Below are 13141 nucleotides of genomic sequence, written 5' to 3'. Positions count from 1 at the left end.
GCAATATTTGTAGTATGTCTTTTTGTTTTAGAAAAGAACTGGAAAATAAAGGAATACCCATCAACTGGAAATGGCTGAACAAATTATAATATATGAATGTAATAGAATATCACTCTATTGTAAGAACTGACAAAAGGGATCAATTCAGAGAAATCTGGGAAGTCTTGTATAGTAATCTCTCTGGGCTCACCCCTTCAACTGACCATTCACACTCACAGGTTAGGCTCCCCAGAAGGTAGCTCACTAAAAGGATAATCCAGAAGGAGAGGCATTTCTAACATAGTTTCTGAGTTCCCAGTAGGTGTGCTCCCCATATCAATCAATTAGTAAAATTCCGTTAGCTTGAAGAAAAGGGATTTACCTAAGCAAGGTACAAGAAGAATTTCTTCATAAGGTTCTTGCAAATGTGAAAGCCACTCAAATATATATCAGAAAAATCTCCATATGTAGTACATAGCACACCTCTCCAGCTCACTTTGTCCAGTGTGCACTCATGTTCACAGATTGGGTCACCAGAAGGCAGCTGACTATGACTGCCCTGAGGGTTTTAGATGTAATCCCCCAGGGGTTGAGGCTTCCAGAAATAAAGTTCCTAAAATTGCTTGTCTGTTTTATACTGTGGCTTTGAGCTAAGAATGATTTATACATTTTTAAATACAATAAACTTTATTTTAAAATATAAAAAAATACCATTCTTAGCTCCATAAATAAAAAGAGACTGTGGGCTGGATTTGGCCCCTTAGTTATAGTCTAAGCCCTTATCCAGTGTGTTCCCCAATATAAATTCATCAATAAAATTCTTATTAGCTTTTTAGAAAAGGGATTTTCTAAGAAGGTATAGCAAGAACAGTTATTACCAAAAAAAAAAACAAATTCCCTTCAAACTAGAACTACATTTTTCCTTTTAAAATTCAAGCTCCCTTGGGAGGGTGGACTCAAACTTAAAGTACAAAGGTGGGCTCATATGTAGAGAACACAAAAGCCAAGAACTCTTGGTCATGGAAGTCCTTTCCTCCTTATGTGGAGTCCTCATAAAGTTTCCCTTCGGTGTGACTCTCTTCCTAGCTGTTAGTATTGGCAGCTTGCAAGAGTCCATATTGCTATTCTCTCTTTAAGAGTCACACAATCCTCTGTCTGCCAAGATAAACTCAGAAATTATATAAACAAAATTACAAAACACTTCACACAAATAAAGTCAGATCTAAGCTATTGGAAAAATATTAATTGCTCATGGATAGGTTGAGCCAATACAACAAAAATGACAATTCTACCTAAATTAAATTAATCTATTTACTCAGTGCCATGCCAATCAAACAACCAAAAATCTGTTTTCTAAAGCTAGGAAAAATAACAACAAAATTCATCTGGAAAAACAAAAGGCCAAGGATATCAAGAGAATCAATGAAAAAAGGTGAAGGAAACAATCTAGTTGTATTCGATCTCAAATTGTATTATAAAGTGATACTTATCAAAAGAATCTGGTACTGACTAAGAAATAGAATGGTGGATCAGTGGGCTATAAAACCCAAAGATTTAAGTTTTTGGGGAAAAAGCACATTATTTGACAAAAAATCCTGGGAATACTGGAAAATAGTATGGCAGAAACTAGGTATAGACCAATATCTCATACTGTATACCAAGATAAGGGCAAAATGGGTACATAATTTATACATAAATACAATAAGCAAATTAGGAGAACATAGAATAGTTTACCTGTCAGGTCTATGGATAAGGGAAGAATTGAATTCCAAACAAGATGTCAAGAGCATTATGAAATTTAAAGGTTTTGAACAAACAAAACCAATGCAACCAAAATTAGAAGGAAAGCAGAAAAGTGGAGGGAAAATTTACGGCAAGTATCTCTAATATATAGAGAACTGAGTCAAACTTATAAGAATATAAGTCATTCCCCAATTGATAAGTGGTCAAAGGATATAAATGGGAAGTTTTCAGACAAAGAAATCAAAGTTATCTAGACATATAAATAAGTTCTCTAAATCACTATTGATTATAGAAATACAAATTGAAAACAACTTACACCTATCAGATTGGCAAAAATGGAAAATGATCAATGTTGGAGGGGAGGGATATGGGAAAATTGGGACACTAATGTATTATTGGTGGAGTTGTGAACTGATTCAATCATTCTGAAGAACAATTTGGAACTATGCCCAAAGGGCTATAAAACTGTGCATAACCTTTGATCCAGCAATACTAATGCTGATTCTATATCTCAAAGAAATTTTTTTAAAAGGTAACTTGTACAAAAATATTTATAGCAGCTCTTTATGTGGTGGAAAAGAATTGGAAATTGAGAGGATGTCCATTAACTGGGGAATGGCTGAACCAAGTTGTGGTATGTTAGAGTGATGGAATGTTATTGTGCTATAAGAAATGACACGCAGGATGACTTCAGAAAAGCCTGAAAAGATGTACATGAACTGATGCAAAGTAAAGTGAACAGAACCAGATGAACAGTGTACAAAGTAACAGCAATACTGAATGATGAAGACCTGTGAATGACTTCGCTATTCTCAGCAATACAATGATGCAAGACAGTCGTAAAGGACTCGTGATGAAACATGCTATCCACCTCCAGAGATAAAACTGATATTATCTGAATACAGACTGAAACATATTATTTTTCACTTTCATTCTTTTTTTGTTTTCATCTTCTACAGAATGAGTAATATGGAACTATTTTACATAATTACACATGTGTAACCTATATCAGATTGCATCTCATGGAAGGGGAAGAGGAAGGAGGGAGGGATAGACTTTGGAACTCAAAACTGTTTTAAAAATGTGAAAAATTGTTTTAATAGTAATTGTAGAAAAAATAAAATATTATTTTTTAAAAAGAGTCATACTCCAAAGGCACTGTCATCCTCAGGGGACTGGCTTTCCACAACTCTCTGCAGGTACATTGTTAGCCAATTTTACCATGTCAAGTTGACAGAGAGACTATTTCAGTCTTTTGAAGTTTAGAAGGTCATAAACCTGCTCAGTTCTATCTCTGAATACTCATTCACCTAAGATCATAGAAGAATAAACACAAAAGAAATAGAGGCACCATATACTCACGAACACATAGCGGTTAGATAAGGAAATGCAGCTTGCCTAGCTCATTACCTGGAAGAAAAAAGAGAAACCAAAGGAGTGGAATGATGGGCACATCACTCTTCTTTGAAGTGCTCTCAGTTATAGCTCAGTCACTCATGAGTTATCAGTGCTTATGACACGTCAACCAACTAAGACTCCATCACCATACAGCACCAGTCCCTCAAACACCAAGGCTCTACATGTAGCTGGATTAGAAGGGTTCTGCCATGCCTAGAATGGACTCTCCTCTTTCTTCTCCTTTTCCTCCTCTTTCCTCTTTTCCTGTTCTTCACAAAATCCCTACAAGATGCTTTTCTTGAGCATCCTAACACCTTCCCTGTCCCCCAGTTATTAACATTCTCTGACTCTATGTACTCTATACGTACTTATTTGTTTATATTTTGTGTTCTTCCAGTAGAGTGTAAGCTTTTTGATGATGGGGATGTTTCATTCTTTGTCCTCACTCTGAGTGCCTAACAGAATCTCTTGCACACTGTAGTGCTTAAGAGTATGTGTTGAACTTAACTCGCCCTGTGTTCTTGAAAGCTTTGTCAAGATATCACAAGTTCTAGCAGGTCCAACCTAGCTAAGAGAAACTCATCTCCAGGTAGGCTACAGAGTGACTAATTTCTGGGCATTGTCACTTTCCAAGACAGTCTACTAAGTCACAGAGGTGTTATAAGCTACATCAGTGGGAGAATTACCCACAAAAGCAAAATCACATGAGTATTTGAAATTATTTAAATGAATTTCATGTTGCTGTTTTTAATGGTTTTCCCCCCCAAGTATTAGATAGAGCTTATGAAACTCTACCTCACTTCATCTGCCATAAAAGAGTCCTTTCCTCCAAAGGATTCTGCCTCTGCAAAGTCATTCTGATCATGGTTAATGATCTGTTTTCCATGTGTTCCTTCCTTTTTTTTTTTTTTTTTTTTACTCATTTACTCCCAGTGGCTAGTGCTATTTAGGTAAAGTTGAACCCAAGCTATATGGTATCATGAGATCACAAATCTATAACTGGAAGAAAGAACGTGTGATGTAGTAGATACAGTGCTGGACTTGGAATAAGGAAAATTGAGATCAAATCTTGGATCTGACATTACTTATCTGATGGTGAGCAAATAATTTCATGTCCAAGCCTCAGTTTACTTACCTTCAAAATAAAGAAATTAGTGGTTGCTTCCAGATTTAAATCTATGATTTTGTTATTTGAGGCCATCTAATCTAACCCTTTCATTTTATAGGTAAGGAAACTGAGTTTTAGGGAGGTTCAGGTCACAAGCAACAGAGGTGAGATTTGAACTGAAGTCCTCAGACTCCAGACTCCATGAAAATCTGTGAATTTGCTTATGTTTACCTAGTCAGCATTCCATATCTTGTCCCGACAATGTCAGTTCAACTTTCTTGTTATCCTACTTTAATAACTCTGACCCACAAAAAAAATTGATTTCAGAGCAATTAATTTCATTTCAGGGTGTTTCTGTTGACTAATGGTGTGCCAAAAGATCAACTTGTTCACACAAGAAGAAAACCATGAAACTATACAGCTTGAGCACAGGCAATAAAATTCAGATTTAAAAAACATTCATGAACATTAGAACCTTAGTTCAGTATAAACAATATTAGATGTATAAGATTTATATGTAGGTCAATATATAAAAGGTGGCTGGTGCACATATGTCTTGGATGGATATCTCTGGAGTCTGGCCCACTTAGCTTGAAGAGAAATTGAGATTTCTGCTTTGAAGGGAATAGGAAAAGAGTCATGGTTGGGTATTTGCTCCTTCCCTCACCTATCGCTAAGACAGATACTGAGCTAGAATTATATCACAAATAGCAAGTAAATCCATTTATCTTAAACAAAACAACAAACAGTAATAAGAGAAGTTATACTCATTAGAATGTACCAAAGAATGCATAAAGTAAATGAACTCTTCACCTGGAAGCAGATCTCAGCTCAACCAGAGAGGAAATGACCTCATTGAGAGGAGGTCCATCCTCAGCTGTCTGGAATTTCAAGGAAATACATGGACATGAAGGGGCCAGCTTCCCATGCATGTCTGCCATTCCCAAGTCTCTCTCTCCACTACCTTCTTGGAGCCTCTCTATCTGCATGTCTCTTCCTAACTTCTCCTATCACTTCTACTCCTGTTCTCTGAGGACAAGAAGATAAAGGATAATCCTTTTGTTCACATGACAAACCCTTGAAGGTAGCTATCATGCCCCCTAAATGTTTTCTTCTCCAAACTAAAAAATTTCCATGTCCTTTAATAGACCCTTACACAACAAGATTTCTGGGGCCCTCCTTTGGACACTTCCAGTCTATCAATGTCCTCTCTTTTAAAACATAGCACACAAAACCAAAAACATATTTCAGATGAGTGTCTGAGGCAGAATGTGAGAAAATATATACCTCTCTACCCTAGTCCTGGATACTCGTTCTTAATGAAGCCTAAATTACATTAGTTTTTTTGACTGTCATCACACTATTGACTCATCTTGAATTTTGATCTACTAAAACTCTTTTTCTTTTCATCATAATACTTTATTTTTCCAAATTGCATATAAAAACAATTTTTAACATCGATTTCTAAAAAATGAGTTCCAAATTCTCTCCCTCCCTGAGATAGTAAGCAATTTGATATAGATCATATATACATAATCATGAAGAGCATGTTTCCATATTAGTCATGTTGTAAAAGAAAACACAGATCAAAAAAAGACAAAGCATGAAAAAATAAATTGAAAAATAGTATGCTTTGATCTGCATTCAGACCTCATCAGTTCTTTCTCTAGAGGTAGATGGCATTTTTCATCATCAGTCCTTTGGAATTATCTTGGATCATTGTATTGCTGAGGAGCTAAGTAATTCACAGTTGATCATCATATAATATTGCTCAAACTCATCCCTTTCTTTTTGAAACTCATCTTTTTCTTTTTTTTCTTTTCTGCTATTTACCCCATTCCTCTCCTAAATTATAATTGTGATTTTGCTGGAAATTAAAGTCTAGCTCACTGACCTATTGGATTTTAAACTCTGTTCTCCTTTCTTTTTTACCTTTCTTCAATGCCAAACCTTTGGACCCTGACATATGCTAACCTCTCTTTTAGTCTTGACCCTTAGTTTCTTACACCAAGTTCTTCTATTACTCAATCTCCACTATGACTAAGTTCATCTTGGCACATCTATGTACTCCACCCTCATACATACCCTAGCTTGAGATGAAGAATGAAGTTTGAATGTCTGAATACTTCAGTATTCACATGTTATCACCCACAATATTCACATGATTCACTTTGACATCATCAATGTAGCTACTCCCTTTATTCATGCAGACTGCAACCTATCCATTCATTCTTTTCCTATGCCACTAATTCTCCATGTTCTTGTACAGAGGATATATCTAACATCCTAGAAATCTCCTTGGTCTTTTTAATATTTAGCCAGTGTCAATGAAACACTTGTGCAATCCATCTGTTACCTTCATTTTCACTATGTAAAAAAATTCAGGGGGCAGAGCCAAGATGGCAGACTAGAAAGACACACTTACGCAGGGTCCTCCCCACAGCCCGTAAAATACCTGTAGAGAGGGACTCTCAACAAATTTTGGAGCAGCAGAAGAGGAGAACAACAGAGTGGAGGAGATTTCCAGCCCACAATGACCTGAAAGGCCCACGGAAACGTTGGTTGCACTGGATTTGGAGCTGAGCGCAGAGCCCAGACCAGTCTTGGCCAAGCAGCCGCCCGGCACAACGAGACTCTGGGAGGAGGACACCTTGGGGGCGGAATCTCCAGTCGCAGTAGCAGGGCCTCAGATCTCTCAGCCCACAGGCCCCAAAGGTCAGTGACAGGGTTTAATCAGCTGGCCAGGAAGGGAGAAGGGCTTTCCCATAGCTCCCGCAGCAGGCAACGGCCACAGAGCCTGCACAGCAGCCCTAGGGAAGCTCCATTGTTGGAGCGTAAAAACCCCTGGGGGCATTGAAGAGCTGAGTTTTGCCTCTGCCCTGTGTGAGGCCCTGGGGGAGTTGGTATTTGTCTCACAATGAATGGCAGCCCTGCCCATCCAGCTTAATCTGAAAATCAGCCCCCAGTGCTGACTTGGGAACTGGAGGCCAGGTGGCTGTGGAGAGGTAACTGCTAAAATTCTGGGCATAAAAATCCCTTTCTGCATCCACATGCTTGATTGTGCCACCTTGGAGGAACTGAGATCTCACAGATTCCCAGAGTATACCCTACTCTTGACAAAGGACCCAAAAGTCAAGTAACTGGTTGGGAAAATGTCCAAAAAAGGGAAAAAAAATAAGACCATAGAAGGTTACTTTCTTGATGAACAGATATCTCCTCCCATCCTTTTAGATGAGGAAGAACAATGCTTACCATCAGGGAAAGACATAAAAGTCAAGGCTTCTGTATCCCAAACACCCAAAATAAATATTCAGTGGGCTCAGGCCATGGAAGAGCTCAAAAAGGATTTTGAAGATCAAGTTAGAGAGGTGGAGGAAAAACTGGGAAGAGAAATGAGAGAGATGCAAGAGAAGCATGAAAAGCAGGTCAACACCTTGCTAAAGGAGACCCCCAAAAATGCTGAAGAAAATAACACCTTCAAAAACAGGCTAACTCAATTGGCAAAAGAGGTTCAAAAAGCCAATGAGGAGAAGAATGCTTTCAAAAGCAGAATTAGCCAAATGGAAAAGCAGGTTCAAAAGCTCACTGAAGAAAATAGTTCTTTCAAAATTAGAATGGAACAGATGGAGGCTAATGACTTTATGAGAAACCAAGAAATCACAAAACAAAACCAAAAGAATGAAAAATGGAAGATAATGTGAAATATCTCATGGGAAAAACAACTGACCTGGAAAATAGATCCAGGAGAGACAATTTAAAAATTATGGGACTACTTGAAAGCCATGACCAAAAAAAGAGCCTAGACATCATCCTTCATGAAATTATCAAGGAAAACGACCCTGACATTCTAGAACCAGAGGGCAAAATAAATATTGAAAGAATCCACAGATCACCTCCTGAAAGAGATCCAAAAAGAGAAACTCCTAGGAACATTGTGGCCAAATTCCAGAGTTCCCTGGTCAAGGAGAAAATATTGCAAGCAGCTAGAAAGAAACAATTCAAGTGTTGTGGAAATACAATCAGGATAACACAAGATCTAGAAGCTTTTACATTAAGGGATTGAAGGGTGTGGAATATGATATTCCAGAAGTTAAAGGAACTAGGACTAAAACCAAGAATCAACTACCCAGCAAAACTGAGTATAATACTTCAGGGGGAAAAAATGATCTTTCAATGAAATCGAGGACTTTCAAACATTCTTGATGAAAAGACCAGAACTGAAAAAGAAAATTTGACTTTCAAACACAAGAATGAAGAGAAGCATGAAAAGCTAAACAGCAAAGAGAAGTCATAAGGAACTTACTAAAGTTGAACTGTTTACATTCTTACATGGAAAGACAATATTTGTAACTCTTGAAACTTTTCAGTATCTGGGTAGTGGGTGGGATTACACACACACACACACACACACACACACACACACACACACAGCACAGCACAGAGTGAATGGAATAGGATGGGATCATATCTTAAAAAAGTGAAATTAAGGGGTGAGAGAGAAATATATTGGGAGGAGAAAGGCAGAAATGGAATGGGGCAAATTATCCCTTATAAAAGAGGCAAGCAAAAGACTTTTTAGTGGAGGAAAAAAGAGGGGAGGTGAGAGAAAAACATGAAGCTTACTCTCATCACATTCGGCTAAAGGAAGGAATAAAATGCACACTCATTTGGTATGAAAACCTATCTTACAATACAGGAAAGTGGGGGAGAAGGGGATAAGCAGGGTGGGGGGGATGATGGAAGGGAGGGCAGAAGGAGGAGGGAGCAATCTGAAGTCAACACTCTTGGGGAGGGACAGGATCAAAAGAGAATAGAAGCAATGGGGGGCAGGATAGGATGGAGGGAAATATAGTTAGTCTTACACAACATGACTATTATGGAAGTCATTTGCAAAACTACACAGATATGGCCTATATTGAATTGCTTGCCTTACCAAGGGAGGTGGGTGGGCAGGGAGGGGAGAAGAGGAGTTGGAAGTCAAAGTTTTAGGAACAATTGTTGAGTATTGTTTTTGCTACTAGAAAATAAGAAATACAGGTAATGGGGTATAGAAAGTTATCTGGCCTTACAGGACAAAAGAGAAGATGGGGACAAGGGAAGGGAGGGATGTTAGGAGAGAGGGCAGATCAGTGATAGGGGCAATTAGAATGCTTGGTGTGTTGGGGTGGGGGGAGGGAAAAAATGGGGAGAAAATTTGGAACCCGAAAGTTTGTGAAAATGAATGTTAAAAGTTAAATAAATAAATTTTAAAAAGAAAAAAACTCATCTTTCTGAACTCGCTTGGATAATGTCTTTTACACTAATTCTTGCAGGCAAGTTGTTAATATACTGCAGCCTACTTACACCCATCATGCATCTTTTCATGGCCCTTTGGATCACCAAAGCTTTGATTCTTCTGAGTGTGTGATTCTGAGAGTATTATTCATAGTCAGATAGTTATCCTGGGAGAATATTGATATTTAAAAGATATGCTCCTGTGGCAAGGAGAAGTTTGAGATAATTGAAATCACTGGGCAATTATCCAGTTAGATAAACCCGCCCTGATCCTGTTCTTGATCCAGCTTGTGATCCATCTGCAATAATTGTCCAAAATATATATATATTCTTGGACCAACTTTTTGGGTTAGTCTGTTCAGTTTCATGTTATAATCTAAGATATATGCCTTCTTTATCTAATTAGTCTTTCATTTATCTCCTTTGAGTAACCATGGAGAAGCAGTTAGGGGTAGTGGATGTGGAATCAGAAAGACCTGAGTTTGAATCTAACCTCAGGTGCTTACTATCTCTGTGACCCTGGGTAAATCACCTTAGCTTTTGCCTCAGTTTCCTCATCTGTAAAATGGGGATAATAAAAGCAACTACCTCCCAAGGTTGTGATGATTAAGCGAGATAATTATTATAAAGCATTGTGCAAACAAAGTGTTATATAAATGCTAGCTCTTGCTATTTTTATTATTGCACTAAACAAGCTCAGTAGGGTTCTGGAGCTCAATGCAATCAAGATGTCACCTGGGAAAAGAAATATCTAACGGTTCCTGTAATGTATAGGGAATCTCTCTTCTATTGTAGTTTGTGTGAAATATCTTTCCTAACAGTGGTATACATAACTGGCCAGCACAATTCCTTCTCACATGCCTTACTTAATTTTGAAAATAAGTGTTTCTTTAAAGAAAATGATCTGTATGATTGCAAAGAATCTTTCTTGACCTTAAAATATACATGAGAGAAACTTCGTTAGAGTAGAGGCTTTAAGGCTAAATTTTGATTCAAGGAGTTATTTTTTTTTTAATCAACAAACTTTAAATTCAACAGAATACAAATTCTCTACAATTTCTAAGACAATGGTGTGACTGTGAAGATAAGATCTTCTATAGGGAATTATCTACAAAAGCCTACTTTATTTGAGTTCCTTCCTATATTGTCATCAAAGATATCTTCAGTTTGCATATAGGCCATTCTTATAAAGACTTGTAGAAATGAGACAATAGTTAACGCAGGTCAGATTATATCAGATGTCTCCTTCATTTTTATTTTTTTTTATTCCTTTGCATGATCTGTTTTGATTTTTGAAAAACTGAGATAAACAGGCTTAAGTAACTAGATGGTGGCATTTTAATGGTAATGAGCCCTTACTTTCTATTTCATGCTTTGTTCTTTGAAGATGTTAGTAACAGAGGAGCAATGAAAATGCATGAAAATAATTATCTTCTCCATAATTAAATACTGACATTTTAATCAGAGGAGTTTGCTCTTGAATTATTTATTCCTTTTGAAAATTTTGCATGTTCATTTCTGATCTTCCTCCCATCTTTATACTCCCATCTTTGCTCTGTAGTACAAAAACACGCAACCAAAGGGACGATGAATTACAGTAAAAAAAACACCAGAGGTCAGAGCAGCCTGCATCTATCACTAATGAGGAGCTCTGAATGAGTAAAGGATGTTATCAAAAAATTATATGACAGTAAAAAAAATATGGGCTGATCATATTAATAGTAAGGGATTGACAAAAGGACAAACAGAATCTAAGATACAAAGGCAGGTTGGCACATGTGTAGAGAGTATGTGAAACTGAGGGATACCTCATGACTCATTTTCTCCTTTCATGGAGGCCCCACCCAGTTTGCTTCTGGAGGTCATCAATGGATGAATTGATCCATTGGTCAGGTGGGCTAGGTCCTTTTAGAAGCAGATATCTTGGCCCATGGGTCAACCTACTATTGGCCTGAATCAGACAAGTTGCTTAGATACCAGTTTCTGATTATTAGATTCAGCCACTGCTGCTACCAGCTCCAAGACTCTACATGTCAGTGAGACTCAGATGGTTTTAATGGATTTCCTATTCTTACTGTTCACCTAGGCACTTCAAGCTATTTGTTGACTTAAGATAAGGAAATAATAAGTACTTAAGAAACAAGGATGCATGTAACTATGGACATGCGGTAGCTGGGTGGAAGATAGGGTCTGGTCTGCTGCCCTTCCCCACCTAGTGGCACCTTTACTCAAAATCACCAGGGAAAAAAGAGATGGTGTGCTTATTTTGTATAAAACCTCAGTTGCAACTTGTCAGCCAATAAGAAGACTTTATCATCATTAGAGGCAGCTGGTGGCTCAAGGGATAGAGCCCTGGGCCTGGAGTCAGGAAGACCTGAGTTCAAATCCAGCCTCAGACACTTCTTAGCTGTGTGACCCTGGGCAAGTCAATTAACCTCTGCTTGACAAACTAGGAGAAGGAAATGGCACATGCTCTAGTATCTTTCCCAAGGATACTCCAAATGGGAACACAAAAGCTTGGATATGACTGGAAGGACATTACCATCATTACAATATCAGTCCGTTTAGTCACTTACGGCCTGAAGAAGATTCACCAAACCACCACATGATGAATTAGAACCAGCCACGAAAGGCTGCATGTCTAAGACCTGTAGCTTCATTATAAATGGTTTGTTTTATTTTGTGAAAATGAATGTTAAAAGTTAAATAAATAAATTTAATAAAAAAAAAAAAAAAATAAATGGTTTGTTTTCATCCTAGAACCATGGACCTATAGGTGGGACCTATGAGTTCAATGGTATAGAGAACTCTGTTGTGAGGAAGCTTCCTTTACCAAAGCAAGTCCCATCTTCTCTGCAACTTATAATTTTAGACACTATAATGTTAAATGACTTGCTTATGTTCTCACAGATATTATGCGTCAGAAACAGGACTTAATCTTTTTGCCTTTGAAGCTAGCTCTCCATGTGGTATATGACAATGCTCTCCACTTTTCCTTAAAACACGTACTAGACTTGCCACCAGTGGGATTTTAAGTTGTGTAATGTGGGCACAGCACTCATCTTGGTGATGCTGATTCAGACCCATAGAGAGCAGTAATTATTGCCATCTGGACATGTCGGGTAATAACTATATTTTGACTCTGCCAATTGAGAAGGAAAATGTCAGTAACATTTTTCCATTCGGCAGTTCTCCAAACGTCTAAATATTTTATTCTCACTGACAACTAGGAAAACACACTGAGGGGCAAGCACATGGGAATTTATATAAATCATAATGCAGTAATGTCACTCCACTAGTCTTTAAGAGACGTAAAGTTGGAAAGGAGTGGACAGACAAAATGAGGAGGAAGTCTATATGCCTTCCAGAGACCTTTCTCCTGGAGAAAATGAAGTTCTTCTTTTTTTGATGTTTTTGGTTTTATTTTTAGAAATCATAGATTGGAACAAATCCCAGGAGTTCATTTAAGTCAACAAATGCTCATTGAGTACCTATTAGGTTCAGAACACTGTGCTAGATATTTAAAGTTATCTCCTTGCCTCCAGACAGAATTCATCAAAAGTCATTCTAGACAACCACTAGAATTAATGAAACTCACCAGGAATGAGACAATGGAACAACTTTTTGGTAAGGTCCCTC

This window comes from Notamacropus eugenii, chromosome 5, assembly GCF_028372415.1.
Source record: "Notamacropus eugenii isolate mMacEug1 chromosome 5, mMacEug1.pri_v2, whole genome shotgun sequence".
NCBI lineage: Eukaryota > Metazoa > Chordata > Mammalia > Diprotodontia > Macropodidae > Notamacropus > Notamacropus eugenii.
This window is presented reverse-complemented; position numbering follows the sequence as displayed.